Genomic DNA, 11,108 nt, shown 5'->3' with positions numbered 1-11,108 from the left:
AAGAAATAGAAAATCAGAATGCAGAGAGAAGATGAAGAAGGAGCACAGAGAAGCAGGAAAGAGCTCTTCTGCCTTTCATATACCAGGATTTCATATAACAGGTCTAGCTCTCCTCCTGTCCTTGGTTTCGTGAAATACCCTGCAGTCTGCAAAAGTTTACTTTCCTGAAGTTAGTTCACGATTTTTCTGTACCTGTAGAATTTGTTGATTTTGAAAGACTGCCTTCTATTGTTTGGGGAGTTTCCCCACTTACAGAGTGGTGATGGGAAACAGAGAGCACTTCCCACTGCAGAGGGGGGAAACACTAGTCACTTGCTTTCCCAGCATCCCTTGCAGCTGGGCTGGCTAAGCACATGGCCTTGGGCACAACCAGTTAGATCTACGTGGACAGTGAAATGTGGCCCCAGAGAATTCGTTCTAACTAGAGCAGTAACATCTTGCAGCCGATGCCAGGACTGGCAGCAATGTTAGCTGGCTTCCTTTGACAGCAGTGACACCTGTGCCAGACTGGGTCTCTCCTGACTCACTGCCACCCTGACTCAGGCCTGCCCTTTACCTGATGCCTGTTCTGTGGCTTTCCTGACATTTCTGCAAACCACCTGACATGCTTTCAATAAATTCCTGCAACTGAAAAATCCATAGGATTCATTTATGTTCCACCAAAGAGTCCTAACTAGTTCATGGGATTCAGTCTTGCCTATGTCTTTCTTAGTGCATATTTCTAGACTCCCCATAATCCCTCTCACCAGCCACTAATTATTATTGTCTATTGAACCTGCAAGCCCTTGGTTGGAGACTCTTCTGCTGGATCTTATATTTTAAAGCCCTAGTTGCAAAAGTTGCTGCTGGTTCATGCCCTGGCACTGTGTGAATTGGAAAAAGGATTGTTAAGAAGATGGGACTGCCTTGTGCAGGGAATAATGAGCCCTCCCATAAGCAAAGGCCCTGACTGCACGTTGCTTCCAAGACCCTGTTTGGCTGAGGCTGGCTGAGTTGCAGTTTGAGGGAGAATATACGAAACATATGTTTACAAATGAACAGAGCCTTCACTTGGTTTGGGTTGCTAAGGGAAGTCAACTTGAGCAACATGGGCTTTGAATAAGTTTATAAGTCAAATGAAGAATAGACTCAATGGTTTGCATCCTGGAATCCACACATGTGCTTCAAGGGGGTCTTGAAACATTCTGAAATTGTATGCAAAATGTTATAGGGACCTATATTTTTCTGGAGAGAGCAAGTCTATAGCTTTTTTTGAGAAAAAGCTCAGTGATCTAGCTACAATATATACACATACATACACACACACACAATTTAACTTAAAGGCTACTGGTACAACCTAGTCTTTTATTTTATACATAAGAAAAGGAAGAACCAGAGATGTTCTGTCTTGCCCAAGATCACAGAGCTAATTATTGGTCAAGTCACGATGAAAATCCAGGTCTGCAGCCCAAATGTCACGACTCCCTTTGCTCCAGGAAGCGTTCACATCATCATCTTCCCAATGGGAAGTATTCATCCGGATAATTCCACCTGCTCAGGAATGCCCTACGACGGTCCTATAATAGCAAAGACCTCACAAGATGGAGTCCTGCAGCATGAGCTTAGCCCCCTCGCTAAGCCCCCAGGCTCTAACAGGCCTGCCCTGGTGGCACAGCAGATCAAGAGCCACCAGCTTAAACTCTGTCCCTCCTGTTTCCCCCACTCTTGTCCATTTCACGCACACTTGCACTTGCAGGCACCTGTGTCTAGAGGCCAGGCACAGACTCAGGAAGGCTGTGGGCTGAAAAGATGCAGGTTGCTCAGCCAATGCTTAAAAAACAAAGTTGTGTGTAGGTGTGTTTTACGTCCTAGAGCCCATTCAAATACACTTGACCCTCACATTACCACCAGGGATGGCCTTAGACATTCACAGTTACCTTTCTAAGACAAGGCCTCCCTTTCTTGCTATGATAATCATTTCATTACAATTACTGGGGACAGGGTCACTAAACTGTTTCCCCAATGGCCCATTTCCAGCATATCCCAGTTTTGCTTTTAGAATCGTAGGTATTACCATTCTAACAGGAGTAACTGCCAATCTACGGGCCAGTCACCATGGTAAGCACTTTACATGCGATGTATAATTTAATATTTATAATAGGGAGCCATACAACGATTATCCCTATTTTACAGACAGGGGAACTGGAGCCAAAGAGGTTAAGTAGCTGGCTCAAAGTTGTAAGACTAGTAGAAGGCAGGGCAAGGATTTAAATCCAGGACCCTTGGACTCCAGTCCGCACGCTCTCTACGATAGGTCAAAATGCCTCTCAAGAAGGAGTCGCCCTAGGCGACTTCAAAGGTTCTAAGCACAAAGCAAGAGATGGCCGTCAGAAGTCCTACATCTCCTTCCAAGTATTAGATGTTGGAGATCATCACTCCCAGCCAGGGGGGGCCGGGGAGGGCCAGCTACGTGGGCAGAGCACAGAGCCACTAAGTGGCCCCCGGACCTCAGGCCCAGGAAACTGTCCAGCACACCGCTCTCTTATGGGAGGCGGTTTTTAGGGGTACGCAGATGAAGCTTTAAATAACATTGTGAATCACACGTTGAGAAAAATATGCCCCATTCACTTCTCTTTTAATCTCTCTGATTAAAGATCGCTCAATTCAGTGTTAACATCTCTTTAACTCTAGTTGAACTCTTCCTGGGTGGACCTTCGGTGGGAAACAGTATCAGCATCAGTAAGAATCTAATAGAACTGTTCAGTTGTCTTTATTATTTTAGGCTACCTTCTCATCATGTCATGTGTTACAAATTTTCCGTTTACATATCGATGTAAAGTTTTCATTTAAATATGTATAATTAGGTTAAAGAAACATTGAGTCAAAGAAAATATTAAGTGAATAATCATGACTTGCTACCATACAAAGTGGCCTAGTAATAATTTCAACAAAAATAAAATAAAGCTGTTATTTCATAATAAGTTAAGCAAATTACTTGGTAACAAAACTGAGACTTTAAAGCACATGCCTGCTTATAGCGTACATGGGACTAGAAATCTATGAGGCTAACTGGGTGTCAGCTCCTATCTGACTGCCCCCTCCCCATCCACCCGTTACCACCCAGGGGTCTTCTGGGAGGTGGAACGTGCCATCTCAGAGGCGCATAATGCTGGCGGTTAATAGAGGAAGAAACAGCCCAGTGCCACCATGGAGGAGCTCTCTGTGAGTGGGTAAAGGAACACCGCCCCCTGGCGGAGGTACTGTGTGCAGGCAGTATTTTTGTCTCCTGGCAAGCCTAATAATGTGTTATAAAGTACTTTCTTTCATATGACATGCTTAGGTAGGTGTGGTAGTTAGGTTCAGATGTCAACTTGGCCAGGTGAAGGTGCCTCGTTCTTTTGCTGTGGTCATGAACCAAAGGCATGTGAAGCTCATCTGTCGCTGATAGCATCTGTGGTCGGCTAGGGGGGAGTGTCTGCTGCAACGAATGATGTTTGATTTAAATGGCTGGTGCTTAAATGAGAGCTCAATGCAGCACAGCTCAAGCAGCTCAGCTTACCTGCTCTCAGCCCTCGCAGCTCAGCCCAGGCCTTTGGAGATGCAGAAAGGAATTACCCTGGGGAAAAGCTGTTGGAACCCAGAGGCCTGGAGAGAAGGCCAGCAGAGATCACCCTGTGCCTTCACATGTAAGAGAGAACCTCAGATGAAAATTAGTTGCCTTTCCTCTGAAAACTATGTTTTTAACTTTAAAAAAATCCCCTTTTATTAAAAGCCAATCCATCTCTGGTGTGTTGCATTCTGGCAGGTTTCGTAGACTAGAACAGTAGGAATACACGAATTTCCTTAAGCAGGAAATTCATACTGTATGAATTTCACTTCAGGATAGTAAAGGGGGTGTTAAACAAACACTTGTTACAGAAAGAGGTTTTTGTGTCTGATAAAGTTGAAACACAAATCTGGCCTGGATAATGAGCTCTTCTCTCTGCTGTAAGAACACTCAGCCAGGGCGGGAGGTGTCCCTAAGGAGACCATTTCATAGTAAAAAGAGTTAGTCATCCCTCGACCAAACTCTCTCTCGTCTTCTTTCCAATTCTGTATCACACAAGGCTCAGCTCCAAGAACCTCCTTCCCTTGGAGACCGTGGCAGCTTGCGGCAGTCTCACACTTCTCTGCAATCATCACATCTCCTCTGTAGAATTCATGAAAGCTGTCCCTGGAGCTTCTTAATCCAGCATCACTGTTCAACTCTGTCAACCTTTTCAGAGTATTTAGATTTGAATTCAGCTCCACCACCTTCTAATTGGACTTGGCATTAGTTACTTAAACTCTCAGAGACTTAATTTCAAGCTGCTAAAAATGAATGATCACTGACATGAAATAATTAGAATAAGCAAAATCATAGGATTGGAAACTAGAATACAGGTGACCAGGGACATGGGTCAGGTCTGGAATGAGGAGTTAATGCTTAATTGGTACAGAGTTTCTATTTGAGGTGATAGAAAATAGTATTATGACATTGTGAACATAATAACACCATTGAATTGTATATTTGAAAGTAGTTCAAAGGGGAAATTTTAGGTTAAATGTGTTACTAGAAAAAATTATAAAAGAGAAACATACAAACAGTGACTCCAAACGTAAATTGCAGACCATAGTTAATACTATGATTATAATAATATTTTTGCTGGCTTGAAAGTGTTCTGTATCCCAGAAAAGCCATGTCCTTTAATCCTGATTCAATATTGTAGGGCGGAAAACTTTGGATTGTTTCCATGGAGATGTGACACACCCAGCTGTGGGTGTGACCTTTTGAATAGATGGAGATGTGACTCCAATCGTTCCACGTGGGTCTTGATTAGTTTACTGGGATCCTATAAAGGAGGAGACATTTTGGAAAGAGTCCCTTTTTCAGATCTGAGAGAGCTGCCAGAATAGCAAGGACGATAGAGCCACGAGAAGACAGAGTTCATCAGCGAGAGATCTTTGGAGATGAAGAAGGAAAACATCTTCAGGGGAGCTTCATGAAACAAGAAGCCTGGAGCAAAAGCTAGTAGATATGCCCTGTTTGCCACGTGCCTTTCCAGTTGAAAGAGAAACCATGAACTTCATCAGCCTTTCTTGAGTGAAGGTAACCTCTTGTTGGTGCCTTAATTTGGACATTTTTATAGACTTGCTTTAAATGGGACATTCTCTCGGTCTTAGAACTATAAAGTTGCAACCTATTAAATCCCCCTTTTTAAAAGCCATTCCGTTTCTGATATTTTGCATTCCAGCAGCCAGCAAACTAGAACAAGGCGTTTAAAAAGGTGAATATGTGTTGACTGATAAAAGCAGAGTCAGTATTTCCAGACAAAACTTACCACACCTACTAAGCTGAGAATGTCCTAAAGAGATAAACTTCTGGACTTGCCACCCATCTCATCTAAAAGAAGATTTCCAATGTTCAGTTGGCGGAAACAGCAAATGAATGAGAAGGCAGAAGGCGCCCTCTAGTGGTATGATTGCATTATCTCGGGATAGAAAAATGAATCCCAGAAGTGGGGAGCCATGAAGACTTCTGAGGGAAAGGACAGAGCAGAGTATTACACTGAGGCTGGGAGGCAGTGACGCCTGAAAGACAAGTGGGTCCTTGTTGTCTATACTCAGGTGACCAGCACGGATGCTTTTATTATGTAACTTTGCCCTACAGGAAATGACTCACTCAAGGTCACCTTGTTAGCCAAGGGGGGGTAGCCGGGAATTGAACCCAAAGGCTCCCACTACAAATCTCTCCCCTGCTGGAAAGCAAACACCTCTAGAATAAGAGCTGTGACTTATGCCATTTTATATCCTACACAGCACTTTGCACAGGGTTATGAAAATAATAACTATTTGATGAAATAATAACATATATTAAGTGATTCGCACTTGTCACAACACTGTGCAAAGCGCTATAAATACATGAGGTCAGTTGTTACTCACAATAACTTTAAGACAGAGCCTGCCTTACAGATAAAATTACTAACTCTCAGAGAAATGAAGTGACTTGCCTAAGACCACAAAGCCACCTTTTAGAAAAGCTATAGGTTTACAAATCACCCAAGCACACTAGAGCCAGAGCCTGGGCTTCTTATCCACTAGACCAGCAGTTTCCACACCCTTTGGTCTCAGGATTTACACTCTTAAAAATTATTGAGGATCACAAAGACCTTTTGTTTATAAAAAGTATATCATCACTGTACTAGAAATTTAAATTGAGACATTTCTAAAATATTTGCTAATTAGTTTTAAAATTACAATAACACCCATCAAATGTAGCACAATTAACATTTTTATGAAAAATAACTGCATTTTTCATATTATTTTACAGTTTTGCAAATCTCTTTAATAGCTGCTAAAAAGAAGACAGCTGTATTCTCATGTCTGCTTCTGCACTCAATCTGCTGCAGTATCACACTACAGGTAGCTTCCAGTGTACTTGTGAGAGAATGAGAGTGGAGAAGACAAATAATATCTTAGTACTATTATTAAAATAGTTTGTCTTTATACATGCCCAGAAGAGCTTAGGAACATCCTGGGATCTCCAAAATACCTGTGGAGAATGGCTGCTCCACTCCCCACTGCCTTCCTTGAGTCAATTCTCCAGAGAGTTCACTGTCATTCCACCTGTTACATTCTTATTTATTTCTCAAATTTTGCTTTATCAGCCCCCTCCTCATTCTTGCTCTTTTCTTGGCCAATGCATGTCTTCTGAGTCAGCTTTGGCTTTCTTTGTCCACCAGCTGCAGCCTGTCAGAAACAATCAAGAGGGGCTCCAGTCTTAACCCTCTGTGTAAATACCAAGGAACATAAATTATTCATTCCTAACTATTATTCCGTTTCTAGGAAAAAGAACTGCTGAAAAACCCTCACTCAATTTCATATAGACTAAGAAGACCAGTATTAAGATGTGATACTCCTTTGTATGTTTCATTAAATAAACTGTGGAACTTGCCACAGGCTATCAAAATGAGCCATAGTCGTCTGGCAGCCATTAACTCTGAATGAGGCGGTCACGTACACCAGCCAGCTGACATTGAAGGAGACAGTCATGTGCACACGCCAGAAGGTCCCTCATGCATGTACAGTGTAAGGGTCGATGAGTCAGTAAAAACATGTCTCTGTCTAGCCCAAATGTGGTTATAGCTCCTAACTTGCCTGATGATTGGTCCATGATGCCTTTTCCATAAGTTTCCGCAACCTGTAGCTGCTTGTACTTCCTGTGTCCTGACTCGCTATGGCACCCGCAACACAGCATCCTGCTGCAAAGCTAAATAATATGATTTAAGCCTGATCTCTGATGTCGCATCCTGTTTCAGAAGCCGCTCAGCTGAAGGCTGTGCCCCAGCACCAGGGGTGAACAAAATGAGCTACTGGGTGCCAGTCATACTTCATGTCTTCAGTGAACCTTGTCTGTACTGGCTGTCATCTCATCAACTTTCACCTGGGGTCCCCAAGGGCAGTAGTGAGAAGGGGGGCCCTGGCTCCACACTACAACCCTCACAGCCTCACCACTACTCACTGCCTAGAGAACCTGAGGCCTTTACTCCTTCATGTCCGTCAGCATCGACCCAATTCCCCTTTTCTTTCCCTCTTCCCACCCCTCACCAACTCCCAAAACCCTTCCAAGTGCCCTCTTCAACTTCTCTGAAAGTTCCCTTCCGCTTCTTGCTCTACCTAAACCTGGCTCTCTCTGAGAACTCTGTTTGCCTTACCCCTCTCACACCCCTGTGCTCCAAGGTAGGCCAGGAGGTGGGATGTTCTCCTGGGTCTTCTTTGTTGCTTCCACGCTACACTTCCTTTCTGCCCGAAAAGCCACCTTAAATACCATCCATTGTCCATCTGGTGCCCCACACTGGATCACTCACTGTTTCCTTCAAGATTTTGGCTCCTAGTTCATTGCCATTCTAACACTACTCCTTCAATTTTTCTGTTCCTACCAAAGTGTTGTCCCCACACCCCTTGACGAATCTCCTCCAACGAGTTCATCTCATCTTCCTCAGAACTCACCCCCATGGCATCTCCTGGACGTTGTCACTACCAATAACTTCCATGAGCTGAAACCGTCCATGAGCTGATCTTCAAGCACCCCCCCCTCCATCTTCCCATCTCAACACTATCTTGTCCCCAACATTCATTGACCTCACACTTAAGATACAAACTTATCATGGTGAGGAATGCACAACTATGTGATGATATTGTGAAGCATTGCTTGTGCACTATGCATAGAATGTTTGTATGTCAAGAATGTATGTTAAAGTTTTTAATAAAAATATTTTTAAAAAAAAGATACAAACTTATTTCCATGGCACTCAAGGCCCTACATGATATAGCCCCTGCATAACTTCTGGCATCATCCATTATCCCTCTCCCTATCACTCATTAATCCAGCACTGCTGACCTTTTTCTTTCCAGCTCCTCAAACACATCAAGTCCATTCCTACTGCAAGACCTTTGCATTTGTTCCCTGCTCAGCCTGGAATGCCCTAGCCCTGGATGTCCAGAGGGCTCCTACCACAGCCCCCTAAAACATTTGCTCAAAAGTACCTTCTCGGGTGGGCCACGGTGGCTCAGCAGGCAAGAATGCTCGCCTGAGAGGGAGGAGGGCTGGGGACATAAAAGAATGCTCGCCTGCCATGCCAGAGGACCCGGGTTCAATTCCCGGTGCCTGCCCATGTAAAAAAAAAAAAAAAAAAAAAAAAGTACCTTCTCCCCTGGACCAGATAAGTCCTGAAACCTAGAGGGCCCACCCTCTCCAGAACATCAAATAGTTTCATCTCCCTACTCCATATTATTGACAGCCCCTTCCAACATGAAAAAGTTGGAATGAGCATAGCTCAAATACCCCTAAGGAGTGGGATAGAAAGCAAAGGTGATGGTAGAGTTATACAGAGAAGGTAGGGTTTAACAAACAAATATGATTGCTGAATCATTAAATTGATTATTTCTTTTAGTCTCCAGTGTCTTAGAGCAGCTAGAAGTAAAAACCTAAAATTGTGGAGTTGTAACCCATATCAAACTCTGAAATAAGTTCTACAACTAACTGTGGTGCAATGCTGAAATTTATAGCTTCTTTGAATATATGTTATTTTATATACAAAGAAAAAGAAGGAAAAAAAGTCAATTGTGATGATAAAAAAATATTTAAGCTCTCTAACCTCCTATATTCTGGAGCAGCTAGAAGGAAAAACAGGAGAGGATTGTATGGTAGCCCATGACAAATTCTGGGATCTGTCCTGTAACTACTTGTTGAAGAGTGCTTTGAAAACTATTGCTTTTTTCTTTCTTTGCTTTGCATATGTATTATACAATAAAAGAAAAAGAAATAGGAGACTAGCATGGCTAGATAGGAGTGAACAAGGGGATGTAATAGGAGATGAGATGAGAAAGTAATAGATAACAAACAGGTTAGTCTATTTTATGAGTTTATAGACTGGAATAGGGAGTCGCTGCAAGGTTTGAACGGAGGGCACGGGCAGAAGAAGGAAGAACAGTTTGGAAGCTACTTCTGTTATGCAACTGAGAGGTGATGGAAACTTGGAACAGGATGTTAGCCCAGAAAAAGTGAGAAGGTTCACATTCTTGACACAGTGTATTTTGAAGGATATGCTAATGGATTTGGTATGTGTCTGGGAGATAGGATAGATTCGAGACCAGCCACAAAGTTTTCACCCTGCATATCAGAAACCTGACATTACTATTATCTGAGATTGGGAAAGCTGAGAGTACAGCAGGTTTTAGGAGAATAACAGGGGTTTCACTTTGGACATATTAAGAAATGAGCGTGAGTTTTGAGTTTTTCTTAAATTTACAAATGTATTTCTTAGCAGACTGTATGTTACTTTGGGCTTTCTCTTTAATGTAAGAGATGTTTCAGAATGTCTAAAAATACCCGAGACTTTGGTTTCCTGTTTGGTTGTTGTTTTTCAATATTGCTCCAAAGAATGATTGCCAAATACTTGGAATTTACTGGTATTTTCTTTGGGACAAAGTATGTGATAAATTTTATAAATATTCCATTAAAAAAAAGGTAACTTCTCAATAAGGCTATTACTGCCCTGTTTAAAGCTACTTATCCACCCATAGTACATACCGCCCCCTTTACTACTTTATTTTTATCCATGACACCAATTACTTTCTAGCATATGGTGTAATTTACCACAATTTAGTAGATAGGCTATCTCTCCCAACTCGAATGTAAGCTTCACAAGGGCAGGAAATTTTGTCTGTTTTGTAAAGTGCTGTATCCTCAGTAATAGACTGTGTCTGGCACATAGCAGCCACTCAATAGATATTTTCTGCATGAATAGAGGAAATTGGATTATACAGATTTGGAATAAAAACATAAAGGCTTACTAGATCTCATTTTATACATAAAATTTTAAACAATAAACACCTACTGATTTTTCAGAATTTGTCAAGAATAGTCTAATTTTGAAATGTCCTCATATAGATTGTTGTGGTAAAGTCATGACTATGCGACTATACTGGGAACTGTTGATGTTTTGCTTAGGTTAAATTGTATGATGTACAAATAAAACTATAGAAGAGCCATGTTTTAATCCTGATCTCGTTATGTGGAGGCAGCAGTTTCTTTCCATTCCTATTGTATACTTTAGGTTGGAGTCTTGATTAGATTATCTCCGTGGAGATGTGACTCACCCAATTGTGGGTACTCATTAGAGGGAGTTGTGACTCCATCCATTCCAGATACATCTTGATTAGTTTACTGGAAGTCTTTAAAAGAGTAAACATTTTGGAGAGAGTCCCTTTTAGAGTCACGAGAACCACAAGAGCCCATGCAGCCAGAGACCTCTGAAGATGAAGAAGGAAAATGTCCCTGGGGGACCTTCATGAAACAAGAAACTTGGAGAAAGAGAAAGCTAGCAGATGTCATCATGTTCACCATGTGCCTTTCCAGTTGAGAGAGAACCCCTGAACTTCATCCACCTTTCTTTTATATATACATATATAATTTTTTTTTTATTGACTAAACATAACAACATACAAACAAGAACATTCTTAACATATGAACATTCCATTCCTGGTATATAATCAATGACTCACAGTATCATCACATAGTTGTATATTCATCACCATGATCATTTCTT

The sequence above is a fragment of the Tamandua tetradactyla genome, chromosome 20 (assembly GCF_023851605.1).
Source record: "Tamandua tetradactyla isolate mTamTet1 chromosome 20, mTamTet1.pri, whole genome shotgun sequence".
In the NCBI taxonomy this organism is placed as follows: Eukaryota; Metazoa; Chordata; class Mammalia; order Pilosa; family Myrmecophagidae; genus Tamandua; species Tamandua tetradactyla.
This window is presented reverse-complemented; position numbering follows the sequence as displayed.